At 40.1% G+C, this 15,935-nt stretch overlaps 1 long non-coding RNA gene across 1 annotated transcript in view; it reads right to left on the bottom strand.

Moving 5' to 3' along the window:
* The window catches only part of LOC139084862 (uncharacterized), a 66,876-nt gene that overhangs the window by 37,189 nt on the left and 13,752 nt on the right, over positions 1 to 15,935 (bottom strand). The window lies entirely within an intron of this gene.

Below are 15,935 nucleotides of genomic sequence, written 5' to 3'. Positions count from 1 at the left end.
TATTAATTTGGCAATACCTCCACCAATTTCTTTCTTTGAAGTCCTCCTCGGAACTTAGAGGCAAAAGTACTGCAAAGCTCTGAAGAGGAGAAGAGATATAAAAACATTGCCTCTATTAGGGTTCTGACTTTATTAGGGATATTAAAAAATAGCCTTTTATGTAACTTTTTTCCTCAAAGAGCTATATCCCATAATCCTATGAGGAATACAGAGCAGAAGTCTTTTCTCTTTCTCTCTAATTTTCCAAAGGGAAATGAAGCCACAGCTGTTTGTTCACCAAAGATCAAACAGTTAGGACTCCACACTGACTTCCAACCCAAGACCTTTCCCATCAGGCCCCCATGTCTCTGGGAGGAGCAGTAACCATCGTATATAAGGCTTAGGAAGTAGTGGCAGGTGGCTGCAAAGGACAGTGTAGCTTCATTTTGTCCACATCCACAAGCTCTAATCCAGCGGGTCCCAGCCCTGGCTGCACATCAGAGTCCCTTGGAAAGCTTTAAAATTTAACCTATGACTGGGCCCCACCTGAGACCAAGTAAGTTGATTTCTGGAGGATGGGGGTCTGGCATGGGCACTTTTTAAAAGCTCTGAGCATGGGAGGGAGAGGGAGGGGTTCTAAGGTGCAGCCAGGGCTGTGAACCTGAGTGCCTGGAAGTAGGATAATTATCTGGAATGAATGAGTAGGTGAATGAACCTATAGGCCTGTAGGGAATTGTAGCTCACTGAGGCTCAGTCACCTGCCTGTAGAGAGTTAATTATTCCAGAGGCATCTGTCTATGTGAGAGAATCCTAGCCTCAGTTGAAAGCATGCAGCAGTCAAAAATAGGGGTAGCAGGAGAAATGAACATTGAGGCTCTGGTTCCTTTTCCTTCTCCCTCACTCCATCTTCCCCTTACATCCCGGTGTAGCTGTTCACCCCAGTGGGTACCAGCCTTGGGGCTCTGGTGCTAAGTTAGAAAGCCACCCTGGCCTTCCTGGCTGCCCAGCACTCGCCCTTCAGCCCTTTGAGGGAATATTGCTGCAGGTCCTTGCAGAGTTTGGAGAGGGAGGGATGCTCCACCCAGACTAAGACAATCTTCTGAGACTTGGAGAGAGGACAGTGGCTTTCTAACGGCGACCTGGTACCCCTCCATGGCTGCTGCCCAAGTGGTAGGGTGGAACTGCCAGGGGCAGCCAAAGCGCTTCGCAGAATCCGCAGGAGCCCATGACCACCACCTGGGACCTCTCTGGCCCCAGCACCTCTTGGGTATGAGTTGGGGAAGCTCTTCATAGGCCTGAGGCTAAATTACCTGCCTGCTCCGTGGGTTCAGGGTGGTGGTGGAAGTACAAGCAGGATTATATTTAAAGATTTTTATTTTTTTTCCTTTTTCTCCCCAAAGCCCCCCAGTAAGTAGTTGTATATTCTTAGTTGTGGGTCCTTCTAGTTGTGGCATGTGGGTTGCCGCCTCAGCGTGGCTCAATGAGCCATGCCATGTCCGTGTCCAGGATTCGAACCCATGAAACACTAGGCCGCCTGCAGCGTAGCGCACGAACTTAACCACTCAGCCACGGGGCCGGCCTCATAGCAGGATTATATTTATTTACAGGAAATAAACACAAATGCTTGCATCTATGAACAGATTCATTTGTGCTATGTCTGCCACAAAACACAAAGGAATTAGCCTTCATCGAGTGACTAATAATAGCTAACATTTATTGACCCCTTGCTATGTGCCAGACACTGGTTAGCTCATTTAATCATCACAGTGAACCTTACGAGGGAGGTACTGTTGTCTCCATTACACAATGGAGAAATTGAGGAGGTGAGGTGAAAGAACTTGCACACAGCTAGCAGGTGAGGAAAATGAGGTTCAAATTCAGGGCACCTAATCCCAGCCCCTTACTCAAATTGCTAGCCAAGTCTTTTCACCTACATCATCTCACGTAGTCCTCAAAACCTTTAAAGGCAAGTGGTATTTCACCTACTTTACATCAAGGCGGCTGAAGCACCCAGAGGTAAACTTTCCCAGCATCTCAGAGCTAGTAAACAGTGGCCTCAAGGTCTGTCTGGTGATAAACACAGATTCTTGCTAATTCACCATGTTGCCTCTGCCAGATGCCTCAACCTTTCTGTCTCCCCTTCCTAAGGAAATAAAGATGCTAGAGGCACTCTTTGCCTGGTCCAGCAGGGCAGACACACATGCATCTGTGATGTAAGTAATTGCATTATAATGTGATAGGTGCTACAACAAAGTTCTGTATGAAGTTTTCTGGGCACTTGGGACGGAGTCACTATTCTGCCTCAGAGAAGGGAGAGCAAAGTTCTGGCAGAGAACCAAAGGAAGAAGGCAATTTTCAGGTGGATGGCTCAGCCAACTCAGCTCATGTGAGGATATTTCCACGTGAAAAGGCCCAAGAAGTGAGAGGACAGGGGCCAAGCAAGGGTAGATCCAGGTTATGTGGAGTTTGGAAATTGTACAATTTTGGGGTCCCTTTTTAGGAAAATACAGTATTAGAAATATGATATTAGGTTAGGTATGAAAGTAAGTATTTACTGAGAATGAAAAAGATCACAGCAGTTTAAAGATTTTAAAGCTGCCTGTGTTGGGGAGTCCCCAAGACTACCCTTAGGCTCAATGATAAGCTGGAAGGACTGTAAAACTCTTATGTAAAGTGCTTGGTCATGGTTTATTACAGTGAAAGGATTCAGATTAAAATCAGCAAAGGGGAAAGGCCCCTAGGGCAAAGTCTAGGAGAGACCCTGTGTGGGCTCCTACTTCTACTTAAGTGCATGAACAGCACTTAATTCTCCCAGCAACGATGTGTGTCAACATATGCCAAGTGTTACCAACCAAATGACTTGATGTGCAGAGTTTTCACTGGAGGGTCAGTCATAGAAGCATGCGGCCTTCTCAGCCTCCAGCACCCCCAAGGTCAAAGTGATAGAGCGTGGCCTGGGGCCTTGGGCATACAAAAACAGGTATTCACATCATACTCATTGTTAGCACAAACTATCTGGTCAAACAGATACAATGTGGCCCAAGGCCTCAGGCATAAAACACCCCCAAACTCTTATCAGGATAGGCCAAGAGCTCAGAAGTTATCTCCCAGGAGCCACTCAAGGGCTCCTTCTTTCTTTGGAATGTGCAGACTTTAAACCGGCTGAGCCTGTTGACTTAACCCTTTACTGCACACTGACAAATACCACAAAAAGTCCAGAAAAAATAGTTTTTATTAATTAATAGTTTGACATACCTCTATAAAGTGTTGTTCCTACATTACTGCATATTATTTGATTACCTCTTCATATTTTATAATTTTTTTATAGAAGGAAGAGAAAGATAATTCAGTTTTCTAGAAAAGTTGATTAGAATTTGTTTATTGCTGATAGTTGGGATGCATAAAGCATGCAATTTCACAGATGTACCCACTGTTTGTAGTACCACAACAGGTTTGTGCTTGAAAAACATGTAATTGTGATACATTGTATTTTTCACTATTCCCATTTTTAAAAAAACATATGGTGCATTTGTAATTGCATATGTTGCATTATCTGCAAATTTAACCTACGTATGACCAGGTGACCACATTGCTAGGGCCCTCCTGGGGCCTTTGAAGGGGCCCTGGAGTGTAAGCTGCTGCTTCACAGTAAAGCCTCCTCTGAGTTCAAGAATTACGTGCCGATACTCTACCCTGCACCCAGCATGGAGCTGCGTTTTCATGGGAGCACCTGAGAAGAACCTGCACTGACCCCTGCTCAGATTGTGAGGGTCCTGTTAGGGAGAATCAAGCATAATACTGCACAAATAAGGAACACAGTCACTGTCTCAAAACTGACATCCTGGCGCAGGAGAATTTAGGTGTCTTAGTCTGTTTGGGCTGATTTAACAAAGTGCCATAGACTGGGCGGCTTATAAACAACAGAAATTTGTTTCTCACCGTTCTGGAGGCTGGAAATCTGAGATCAATGTGCCAACACGGTGGGGGTCTGGTGAGGGCCTGCTTCTGGGTTGCAGACACTGACTTCTCATTGTGTCCTCATGCGGTGACAGAGAGAGCTCTGCTCTCTTCATCCCCTTATAAAGTCGCTAGTCCCATGCCTGAGGGTCCCACCCTCATGACCTAATCACCTCCCAATGCCATTCCATTGAGAGCTAGGTTTCAACATATGAATTTGGGGAGGGGTACATTCAGCCCACAGCAGGAGGTCTGCAAAATTTCCTCCTTGAGGCCCCTGGCCCCTGGAGTCCAAATCTTCAGATCTCTATGACCCAGGAACACTTAGGATCAGAGGGCAAATTGAGGGATCACTGATAAAGCAACAAATCAGGAAACTTCCTTATTACTAATAGAACGAATTTTGTAAAATTCAAATCCAAATTCCTACTTCATTTAGCATATGTGGTAGTTTTTTACCAAAATTATTTAGTAAACAAGATTGAAACATAAAATTCAGCCATCATTGAACACTGGTTTATTTGCATTTAATGGGTAAATGAAACAAACTGTGGATACTAAAGGCTAGTGTTATGATGAAGCTACCTAAAAAAACACTGATATATGAACTAATGAATAAAAATAAGTGTATAGTGCTTATATTTTAAAATAAGCCAGGTTTAAACTAGTAAAAGGTTAATACAAAGTGCAGAAAATTACAACATATAACAAAGTTGGCTACAAAAAAATATTTTTGAAAGGTGACTCACAAGGCAATGTAAGCAGCTGAGCAGTGTTTTTAACATTAAGATACAGAAATGGAAAGGGTGGCCATTCACAGACAGTCTCCCTGTGCTTACTGGGGAGAGAGGGTTGTGGAGAAGGAAACAATGACAAACTTCTGACTCAGGCTAGGCAGCAAGGACGCTTCTTTGCTCATGAAACCTGCTCACTTAGGAATGCCCACGAGAGACCAGCGACAGCTTATGTGTTTTGCTGCAATAGAGCTATTAGAAAAAACACGGAGGCGCTGCATCAGTCTGAAGTCAATATTTGTAACAAAAGGCCTCCCCCTGCTCCCCAGCACAAATGTGCCACTAAATAGCAGCTAAACTGTGAGCATCCTGAGGGAGAGAGCCTCGTCACACTCACCCTGTTGTCCCCCACCAAAGGTTCTGATGATGCTAATGGATAACACTTAGGTAGCACTGTAGCTTGAAAGCACTTTTACTTATATTTTCCTATTCAATCATGCATCATCAGAGAATGATTTACCAACGTTTATGGAAAGAAAGATACCTTACAATTTAACTCTCAACCTTAGCGACACATTCAAAACACCTGGGGAGTTTTAAAAATCTGTGATGCCCAAGCCGCACCCCAGGCCAATCAGAATTCAGGGGCTAGGAGCCAGGCGGAGTGGCGGCCACATGTAGAGCTGCTTTCCTCTTGAATGTGTGTCCGGCCTTGGCCTGGGAGAGGGTTGGGAAGGGCGTCGAGCCTCTGAACGTCCTCTGCATCACTGGGGAGGAAGAGCTAGCCCCTCAGTGGGAGGGACGCAGAGCCTGAGGCAGGAGCGCCGGAGTGCAGGGGCTTTGAAGAGCTTTTGGTGAACAGAGGCTCAATGTAGTGGGAACTCAGTCTGCTGTCCAGTTGCCCCAAACTGTCTGAGTTTAGAAAGGTACACATGATTACAGCGAGTGCTGTATTTTACTGTAGCTCAGGCAAACTGAAAACCATGGGTAGAAGGAGAAAAAGGAAAGACCCCATTCAGAGCCTGCCTCCTCCAAGAATTTGGGAGATTTCTCATTTGTCTCCCTGTCACGGATCATTTCATAATCCAGCTGTTTTCTTTTAACTTTAAGACATCTTCATTGTTTACCAAATTGCTGTGCATGTTTTGGTCTATTTCTGTACTTTCTATTCTGTTCTATTACCAACCTATCCATTCAAGTATCACTACCATACTGTGTTTTTTTAAAATTTTTTTTTCTATTAAGATTTTATTATTCCTTTTTCTCCCAAAGCTCCCCAGTACATAGTTGTGTATTTTTAGTTGTGCGTCCTTCTAGTTATGACATGTGGGATGCCGCCTCAGCATGGCTTGATGAGCGGTGCCATATCTGCACCCAGGATTCGAACCGGCGAAAGCCTGGGCCACCGAAGCAGAGCGCGTGAACTTAACCACTTTGCCACGGGGCCAGCCCCACTACCATACTGTTTTAATTATTGAGGCTTTATAATGTTTTAACATCTGGTCAAGTTATTTCCCTCTTATTGTGCTTCTTTTTCAGAATTGGAGAAAAAAGTTTAATCAAAGTCACAAGTTTACATCTAACCTAGATTTAATCTTTCGTGTCAAGAGTTTGCAAATTCTTTGCCCCTGGTCCTTATCCTCTTTTCCTTATCTTTGTTGAAACTTTTTCTTTCAAATTAAATCTTATAGGTAGATGAAGAAGAGTGGCCAAGTGCAATGGATGGGGCCCTGGAGCCTGTCTCTGGAAGCATTGCCATAGAAACCTATGGTTTTGAAGAAGGGTCTGAAAATCACTAACTTATGTACTTATTATCATGCCACATGATAATTTGCTAGAAATGGCAAGCAGTTCTTTTAAGTAACTGCAATTAATATTATTTTTATATTGACAACTCACATTAAAAAAATTTTTCTCTTCTCACTGTGTAAACACTCTAATCTATTTACTATGAATAGTATTCTCTTACCTGATGTCTGTCTCATTTCTCCTCTCTCTCTCTCTCTCTCTCTCTCCCACACACACACACACACACACACACACACACACACACACACAGACAACCTCTCCCACATTTCTCAGGGAGCAGACACAGACCTTGCCCCATACTCCCTCAGGACTAGCGTTAGGCATGGCATGATTTCAGAGCAAGATCCTCTTAGGACCTTCTTCATCTACAGTCATGTGCCACATAATGTTTTGGTGAAGGAGGAACTGCATATACAACAGTGGTCGCATAAGATCAGTACCATAGAGCCTAGGTGTATAGTAAGCTATGCCATCTAAGTTTGTGTAAGTGCAGTCTATGATGCACACACAACAATGAAATCACTTAGCAACGCATCTTTCAGAACATAGCCCCATCATTATGTGATGCATGACTGTACTTCTTAATGCCCCTCATTTCTTTTACAAGAGAAAAATCCTTTCAGGACATAAGAAACTGGCAAGCGTTTGTGAGAATAAGCTCTTCTCCAAGCATATGTGAATGCATTCTTCTATGGATAGCTACCAAGCAAAAAGATGAGGAAACCATGGTGGCCACTGAGTGGGTCAAGGTCATAGAAAAGGGAGGGCAGGTATGCAGAAGACTCTGGGGACTTCGCAATTTTGTAGTGGTCTCTTGTTGTCATTATCTCTCTATCTGTGTGTGTACAGAGAGAACTGTGGGCTGAAGTGAGCTGGGCAAGAAAGATGCAGTGTAGCCTCTGATTATAGAAACTTCATTTTTCTTTGTGAGCAAACTTTCTTCAGCCATCATTTTATTGAGCACCTACTGTATGCATGGTGCTGGTCTCATACAGAGATTTAAAAGAACGTTTCCCTCAAGGTTTTAATGATTTTGTGGAGAAACAGACAACTGCACAAAGATAGAAGTAAATGAGAAACTCACCATTGAAAGTGAGTTTCAGGTGCTACTAGAACTTGCAGGTAAGAGAGAAGCAATAAAATTACTAACTTAAGTTATATGGTAATAAATCAAGGATACATATTGTAATATCAAGGTAAATAAAAATAATGAAAGAATGTATAAAAAGCTAGTAAACCATATAACTACATTAAACATAAAAGGAGTAAGCAATTCAAATAAAACATTGTCACACTGGAAAAAACTAGCAATATGCTACTTCTAAAGACCACTTTAAATATAAGAACAGAAAAAAAGTTGAAAGCAAAATATCAAAGTAGACTTTAAGACAAGAAGTATTACTACAAAAAAAGGGGGACATTTGAAAAATGATATAAGGGAATATGACAATCATAAATTTATATGTACCTAATAACATAGCATCAAGATATGTGAAGCAGAATTTCCACTTCTGGTTAGATACAAAAGGCTGCTGACGACCATTGCTCCTGCCATAATCATGAGACAATGCTGGATAAATTTTAAAATCATAATTGTTTTGAAAGCCACTGGAGAACTGTTGAAACAAAGACATGTAAGAGGGGAAAGGATACTTTTCTAGTTGAGCAGAGACTAATGGATGCTATGATTCTTGGATGGAGAAAGGCTCCCCTATGGAGCCTGTCATAGGGGAGAAAACTTTTGTAATAATAGCTACATGTTGGGTAGCTTGGCATATTGGAATCTAGGTGAGTCTCAAATAGAGAACTGTTTTCCCCAGTGAGACTTTTCTGAATAAGCAGTGGCATAGGAAGCTAGAGTCTGGGCTGCAAAGCCAAGAGAGATCTTGTAGGCTCATGGTGGTGAGATCACCTAGCCTGATGAGAGAGGGCCTGGTCCCTCCTTCAGACTTTGAAGCCAGAGATAACCTGAAGCTAACTGAAGTAGTAACCAAGTACCCATTCAGGTAAATTCATGATAGATTAAATAACTCAGGCCCTCACCCTTGCTGCAGGACAGAGGAAAAGTCAAGCTTTTTCTGAGAAAATTATTATCTACTTTAGGCTCTACTGGACTTGCATATACAATGTCTGGCATATAATAAAAAATAATGAGATAATGGAAGAAGAAGGAATGTGTGACCTTAAATGAAAAAGTTAATAGAAGCAGATCGTAGATAACCTAGATGTTGGATTTAGCAAACAAATACTTTAAAAACGTAAATGTATGAAAGGATTTAGACAAAAGGATAGACAGAATGGATGAAAAGAGAGAGAATTTCAGCAAATAAACAGAAACTCTAAAAAGAACCCAAATGGAAATTGTAGAATGAACCAAATGTAATATCTGAAATGAAGAATTCATTGGGTGAGCTTAAGAGAAGACTAGACACAGCAGAAAAAGGATTAATGAACTTAAAGACAGATGCATTGAAAGTATCCAAACTGAAACACAAAGAGAAAAAAGAATGAGAGAGGAAGAGAACACAAAGAAACAGAGACATGTTGGACAACATCAGGCATTGAGCATTCTAACATACATGTAATTTGGGACCAGGGAGGAGAGAAGAGAAGGAGGCAGAAAATAACCCTTTAAGAAAAAAACAAAAATTTTCCAAATTTGATGATCCAATAAGCTTAGCAAATCCCCAAGCAGAGTAAATGCAAATTAAATCACACTTAGGTGTATCATAGTAATCAAACTGCTAAAAAAAAAAAAAAAAAAAAAGCTAAAAAGAAAATCTTAAAGACAATCAGAGGAAAAAATATACTTTATGTACAAGGAAACAATGCTAAGAAAGATGACTGACTTTTCATTAGAAACAATGGGAGCCATTAGACAATGGAATGACACATTTAAAGTGCTGAGAGAAAAACACTGTCAAAGGAATTCTGTATCCAGTAACAGTATCTTCAAAGATAAAGGTGAAATGAAACAATCTGCAGACAATCAAAAGCTGAGACAACTTGTCACCAGCAGACACATATTCCAAGAAATGCTAAAGGACGTTCTTCAGACTGAAGGGAAATGATGCCAAGTGAAAATTCAGATCAAGAAAGAATTGAGAGTGAGAAAATTCAGATCAAGAAAGAAATATATGGGTAAGTTTAAACACCTTTTTTTCTTAATTTTTATAAAAGATAATTGACTGTTTTAAACAAAAATATCTTATGGAATTAATCACATATGTAGACATATGTCTAACAACATGTCTATGACAACAATAGCACAAATGAATAGAGAGGGACAAGTGGAATTATACTGTTTTTGATTATATATAAAGTACTATAATATTAATACAGAATGCATTGTGATAAGCTAAAGATGCATATTTTATCCCACTGAAAATTTTTTAAAAAGAAGTATAGTTAAAAATTCAATAGGCAAGCTAAAATTAAATACTAAAAATACTTTATCCAAATAAGATAGGAAAAGATGTGAAAATGAATAAAACTGAGTGGGGGGGAAAAAAGAAAAGAAATAGCAATATCATAGATTTAAATTCAACCATATCTGTAATTATATAAACTATAAATGTGTTAAAAGACAGAGATTGTTATACTGGATAAAGAAACAAGATCCAACTGTATGCTGTTTAAGGAGACATACTTTACATGTAAGGGTGGATTAAGGTTGAAAGTAAAAGAATGAAAGAGGCTATATTGTGCAAACACTAACAGAAGGAAAAGCTGGTACTACTATATTAATATCAAACAAAGTAGACTTTAAGAAAAGCATTACTACCAGAGATAAACAGGAACATTTTACACTATTAAAAGAGTCAATTCAGCAGGAAGATGTAACATTCTTCAATATGTATGCATGTAATAACTGCAAATATGTGAAGAATTGACACAACTAAAAGGAGAAATAGACAAATCCACAATCATAGCCAGCAATTTTAACACACTTCCTTCTGTGTTAGGACAAAAATACAAAAAATAAGAATATATAAAATTGGTACAACACTGTTAGGAAGCTTAATCTACATTTATGGAACCCTACAACTTACAACTGTAGAATATACATTATTTTCAAGTAAACATGAAATATTTACCAATATAGATGACACACTGAGCTACAAAACAAATCTTAGTAAACTTCAAAATCTTGAATTCATCCAGAGTTGTTCTTTTATCACAATGGGATTTAACTAGAAAATCAATAATAATAACATAACTAGGAAATCCAAAACTTAGAAATTAAACAGTATACTTTGAAAGTGTTTTAGCACCCCTAAAAATGAAATACTTAGATATAAATCTACTAAAATATGTACAAGATCTATGTGAGGAAAATGACAAGACTTTGAGGAAAGAAATCAAAGAAAAACCTAAATAAATGGAGAGATATTCCAACTTCATAGGATAGGAATACTTAATGTTGTTAAGATGTCAGTTCTTCCCAACTTGATCTATAGATTCAATGCAATCTCGATCAAAGTCTTAGCAAGTTATTTTTTTTTATATTGACAAACTGATTCATAAATTTATATGGAGAGACAAAAGACCCAGAATACAATACTGCCATCACAATATTGACGGAGAAGAACAAAATCAGAGGACTGACACTACCTGACTTCAAAACTTATTATAAAGCTACAGTAATCAATACAGTGTGGCACTGGCAAAAGAATAGACAAATAGATCAATGGAACAGAATAGAGAGCCCAGAAATAGACCCACATAAATACAGTCAACTGATCTTTGACAAAGGAGCAAAAGGCATATCTAATGAAGGATTGTTATTCTAAATATACAAAAAAACTCTTAAAACTTAATAAGAAAGCAGACAACTCAATTAAAAAATGAGCAAAAGGCATAAACAGACACCTCACCAAAGATGATATACAGATGGCAAATAGTACAGATCTTCCTTGACTTATGGTGGGGTTACGTTCTGATAAACCCATTGCAGGTTGAAAATATCATAAGTCAAAAATGCATTGGGGAATGCTGGGAAGATGGTGTCACAGGAGGACTCTGAATTCACCTCCTCCCATGGGCACAACAAATTTACAACTACCCTTGGAAAAATTACCCCTGAGAGAGAACTGAAAACTTGATAAAAAGAACCCCCACAACAAGGGACAGTGCTGACAGAGGTGGAAGAGGCAGAAATTCCTTCCTGGAGAAGAAGAAGCCACATTCTAGCCATAGCACTTCACAGCCAGGAGCAATCTTAAGTTATGAAGCTTTCCCTGGAGGAACAGGGGATCTGAGTGGGAGAGCTTTGCCGCAATAAACAGCTTTTGGACTCAGCACAACTGAGACAAGTGTCATAAATCTGGCTTTGCTGGCTATTAACTACAACAAAGAATAGCCCAGAAAAGCTATCGAACAGAAGGGGAAAGAAAAGCCTGCTCCTAAAGTGCCCATGTACAAATTCATCCATTTCGGAAAGCAACCTAAAATCACCAGAAAGAAAGGTGCACAGTCCTTTGGTGAAAAGAGGCTCACTTGATAGGCTCTGGGCACATCTCAGTGAGAGGCCAGACCTCTCCAGGCTGGGGCCACCTCCCCTGGGACTGAGACATTGGTGACAGCCATCATTGTGACCTAGTACAGGTGTGCTGACACAGACCCTGGCAGACATCATTGGAGTTCTTTCCCTGGCCTGTTAGCACACAGGTCTGCCCCACCCACTAAAGCACTGATTTCATCCAGCTCAGCCCGGGCAGGTAGCCCACCCTAAGGACTGGCCCCACCAAACAGCAAGCCCTCAGGCAACTTGTGGGTCCACATAGAGTGGGTGGGGTCTCTGTAGAGGGGTGAGTGGGTCCACTTCAGTTGGTCAGGGCATGCACACGGGACAGGACTGCATTAACAGGGTGTGTGGGCCTGCAGGTGGTGGGGCTTGTCAGCTGCAACAGACTTGTGCTTCTCAAACAGCCATACAGGGGATCAGCCCCACCTTTCAAAGCCTGAAACAAAGTGGGTGCTCCCATGTCTGGGGCAGGCCTCATTCAGCTGCATTCCTGAGAGAGCTGACAACAGCCTTACAGGCCAGAGGCCTACAGCAATTGTGAGCCCCTGAGCCTAGCAACCAGCCACGCTAGGAGCCTACTCATTGCAGAAAAACTGCAGTAGGAATGTATTATTAGACCTTGAAGCCAACTGTGCTGGAGCTCCCCACACCTGATAAAGTGACTGAAGGGACCATAGTAGCTGCACACAGCTGAGTATTACAACCAGCCAGGCAGAGGGACAGCCTAGCCTCCCTGTGCAACTGCAGCAAGAGCAACCTGCCATAATAGAAGGACACATGTAGCCCACACAGGGGACACACCTGGAATATTTGGAACTGATGACAAGAGGGAAATAGACTGCTGGGCCTCAGAAGGCATCTCTTATATAAGGCCACCTCTCCAAAGCTGAGAGGCATAGCTGATCTACTTAATACATAGATATAAGCACAGAAAAGAGGCAAAAAATGAGGAGACAGAGGAGTATGTTTCAAGTAAGGAAAAAAGGACAAATCCTCAAAAAAAGGACTAAATGAAACAGAAATAAACAATCTACCTGATAAAGAATATAAACTAATAGTCATAAGAATGCTCCCTTATCTTGGGAGAAGAATCGAGGAATTCAGTGAGAACTTCAACAAAGAACTGGAAAATATAAAAGAAGAACCAATCAGAAGAGGAAAATACAATAATGGAAATGAAAAATTCACTATAGGGACTCAGCAGCAGAGTAGATGATACAGAAGAATGGATCATCGAGCTGGACAAAAGACTAGAGGAAATCAACTGAGCTGAACAGATAAAAAAGACTTAAAAAGAACAAGAACAGACTAAGGGATTTCTGGGACAACATCAAGTGCACCAACATCTGCATACAAGAGACACACTTGAGACCTAAAGACACTCACAAACTGAAAGTGAAAGAATGGAAAAAGATACTCCATGCAAATGGCAAAGAAAAGAAAGCTGGGGTAGCAATACTTATATCAGAAGAAATAGACTTTAAAAAAAAAACTGTAACAAGAGACAAAGAAGGACACTATATAATGAGAAAGGGAACAATCCAACATGAGGATATAACACTTGTAAATATCCATGCACCCAACATAGGAGCACATATAATATATATATATATATATATATATATATATATATATAAAGCAATTATTAACAGACATAAAAGGAGAAATAGTAACACTGTTTATTTTAACATTCCACTTACACTAATGGATAGAACATCCAAACTGAAGATTAATAAGGAAACATTGGCCTTAAATGACACAGTGGACCAGATGGGCTTAGTAGATACATACAGAACATTCCATCCCAAAACCACAGAACACACATTCTTTTCAAGTACACATGGAACATTCTCCAGGACAGATCACATTTTAGGCCACAAAACAAGTCTCAATAAATTTAAGAAGACTGAAACAATACCAAGCATCTTTTCTGACCACAATGGTATGAAACTAGAAATCAACTACAAGAAGAAAATTGGAAAAGCCACAAGTATGTGGAGATTAAACAAACTGCTACTGAACAACTATTAGACCAATGAAGAAATCAAAGGAGAAATAAAAAAATACCTGCAGACAAAGGAAAATGAAAATACAACATGCCAAAATTTATAGGATACAGCAAAAGTGGTTCTAAGAGGGAAGTTTATAGCAATACAGGCCTACCTCAACAAACAAGAAAAATCTCAAATAGACTTTCTAAGAGTGCACCTAAAGGAACTGAAAAAAGAATAAACAAAGACCCAAGTCAGTAGAAGGAAGGAAATAATAAAAATCAGAGCAGAAATAAATGAAATAGAGACTAAAAAAAAAAAATGGAAAAGAAAATAATAATGAAACTAAGAGCTGGTTCTTTGAAAAGATAAATGAAATTGAGAAATCTTTAGCTAGACTTATCAAGAAAAAAAAAACATGAAGGCTCAAAATAAAACCAGAAATGAAAGAGGAGAATTACAATGGACATCTCAGAAATACAAAATTATAAGAGAATACTACAAAAAACTATATGCCAAAAAATTGGATAATCTAGAAGAAATGGATAAATTCTTAGAATCATACAACCTTCCAAAACTGAATCAAGAAGAAATAGAGAATTTGAATAGACCAACTACCATTAAGGAGATCGAAACAGTAATCAAAAACCTCCCCAAAAATGAAAGTCCAGGGGACGGCTCCTTGGCCGAGTGGTTAAGCTCGCGCGCTCCGCTGCGGCGGCCCAGGGTTCGGATCCTGGGCACAGAGATGGCACCGCTCGTCAGGCCACATTGAGGTGGCATCCCACATCCCACAACTAGAAGGACCTACAACTAAGATATACAACTGTGTACAGGGGGGGGGTTGGGGAGATAAAGCAGAAAAAAAAAAAAGATAGGCAACAGTTGTTAGCCCAGGTGTCAATCCTTAAAAAAAAAAAAAAAAAAGAAGATTGGCAACAGTTGTTAGCCTAGGTGCCAATCTTTAAGAAAAAAAAAAAATGAAAGTCCAGGACCAGATGGCTTCCATGGTGAATTCTACCAAACATTCAAAGAAGATTTAATACCTATCCTTCTCAAACTCTTCCAAAAAATTGAAGAGGAGGGGAGGCTTCCTAACTCATTCTATGAGGCCAACATTACCCTGATACCAAAACCAGACAAGGACAACACAAAAAAAGAAAGGCCGGTATCACTGATGAACATCGATGCAAAAATCCTCAACAAAATACTAGCAAGTCGAGTACAACAATACATTAAAAAGATCATACACCATGATCAAGTTGGATTTATTCCAGGGAAAAAAGTAACTTTGCAGTGGAGAAGCCCAACACACAGTACCTCAGCCAAGTGATCAAGGTCAAAATCAACAGTGATTGTTCAGGTTGATAGTATGTGACCTTGATAGGATATGATGAAAATGGCACTTTACATCTGTGGTCTTCTTGCCAAAACACATAACCCCAGTCTAATCACAAGAAAAACAGACAAACTCAATTGAGGGACATCCTGCAAAATACCTGACCAGTAGTCTTCAAAACTGTCAAGGTCATCACAAACAAAGAAAGTCTAAGAAACTGTCACAGCCAAGAGAAGCCTAAGGAGATGTGGCGACTAAATGTAATGTGGCACCTGGATGGGGTCCTGGAACAGAAAAAGGACTTTAGGTAAAAATTAAGGAAATCTGAATAAACTCCAGACTCTAGTTAATAACAGTGCATCAATATTGGTTCACTAATTGTGACAAACGCACCATACTAATGTAAGTTGTTGACAAAAGGGGAAATGAATGGTGGGTATATAGGAACTCTCTGTACTATCTTCATAATTTTTCTTTAAATCAAAAACTGTTATTAAAAAATAGAGTCTATTTTTAAAACGCCATTTACAAGAACATAAAACAAAACATAAAATACCTAGGAAGAAATTTAACAAAAGATGTGGCAGGCCTCTGTGCTG

This window comes from Equus przewalskii, chromosome 7 (assembly GCF_037783145.1).
Source record: "Equus przewalskii isolate Varuska chromosome 7, EquPr2, whole genome shotgun sequence".
NCBI lineage: Eukaryota > Metazoa > Chordata > Mammalia > Perissodactyla > Equidae > Equus > Equus przewalskii.
Note: the sequence above shows the minus strand (reverse complement) of the source record. Positions and strands in the feature narration are given on the sequence as shown.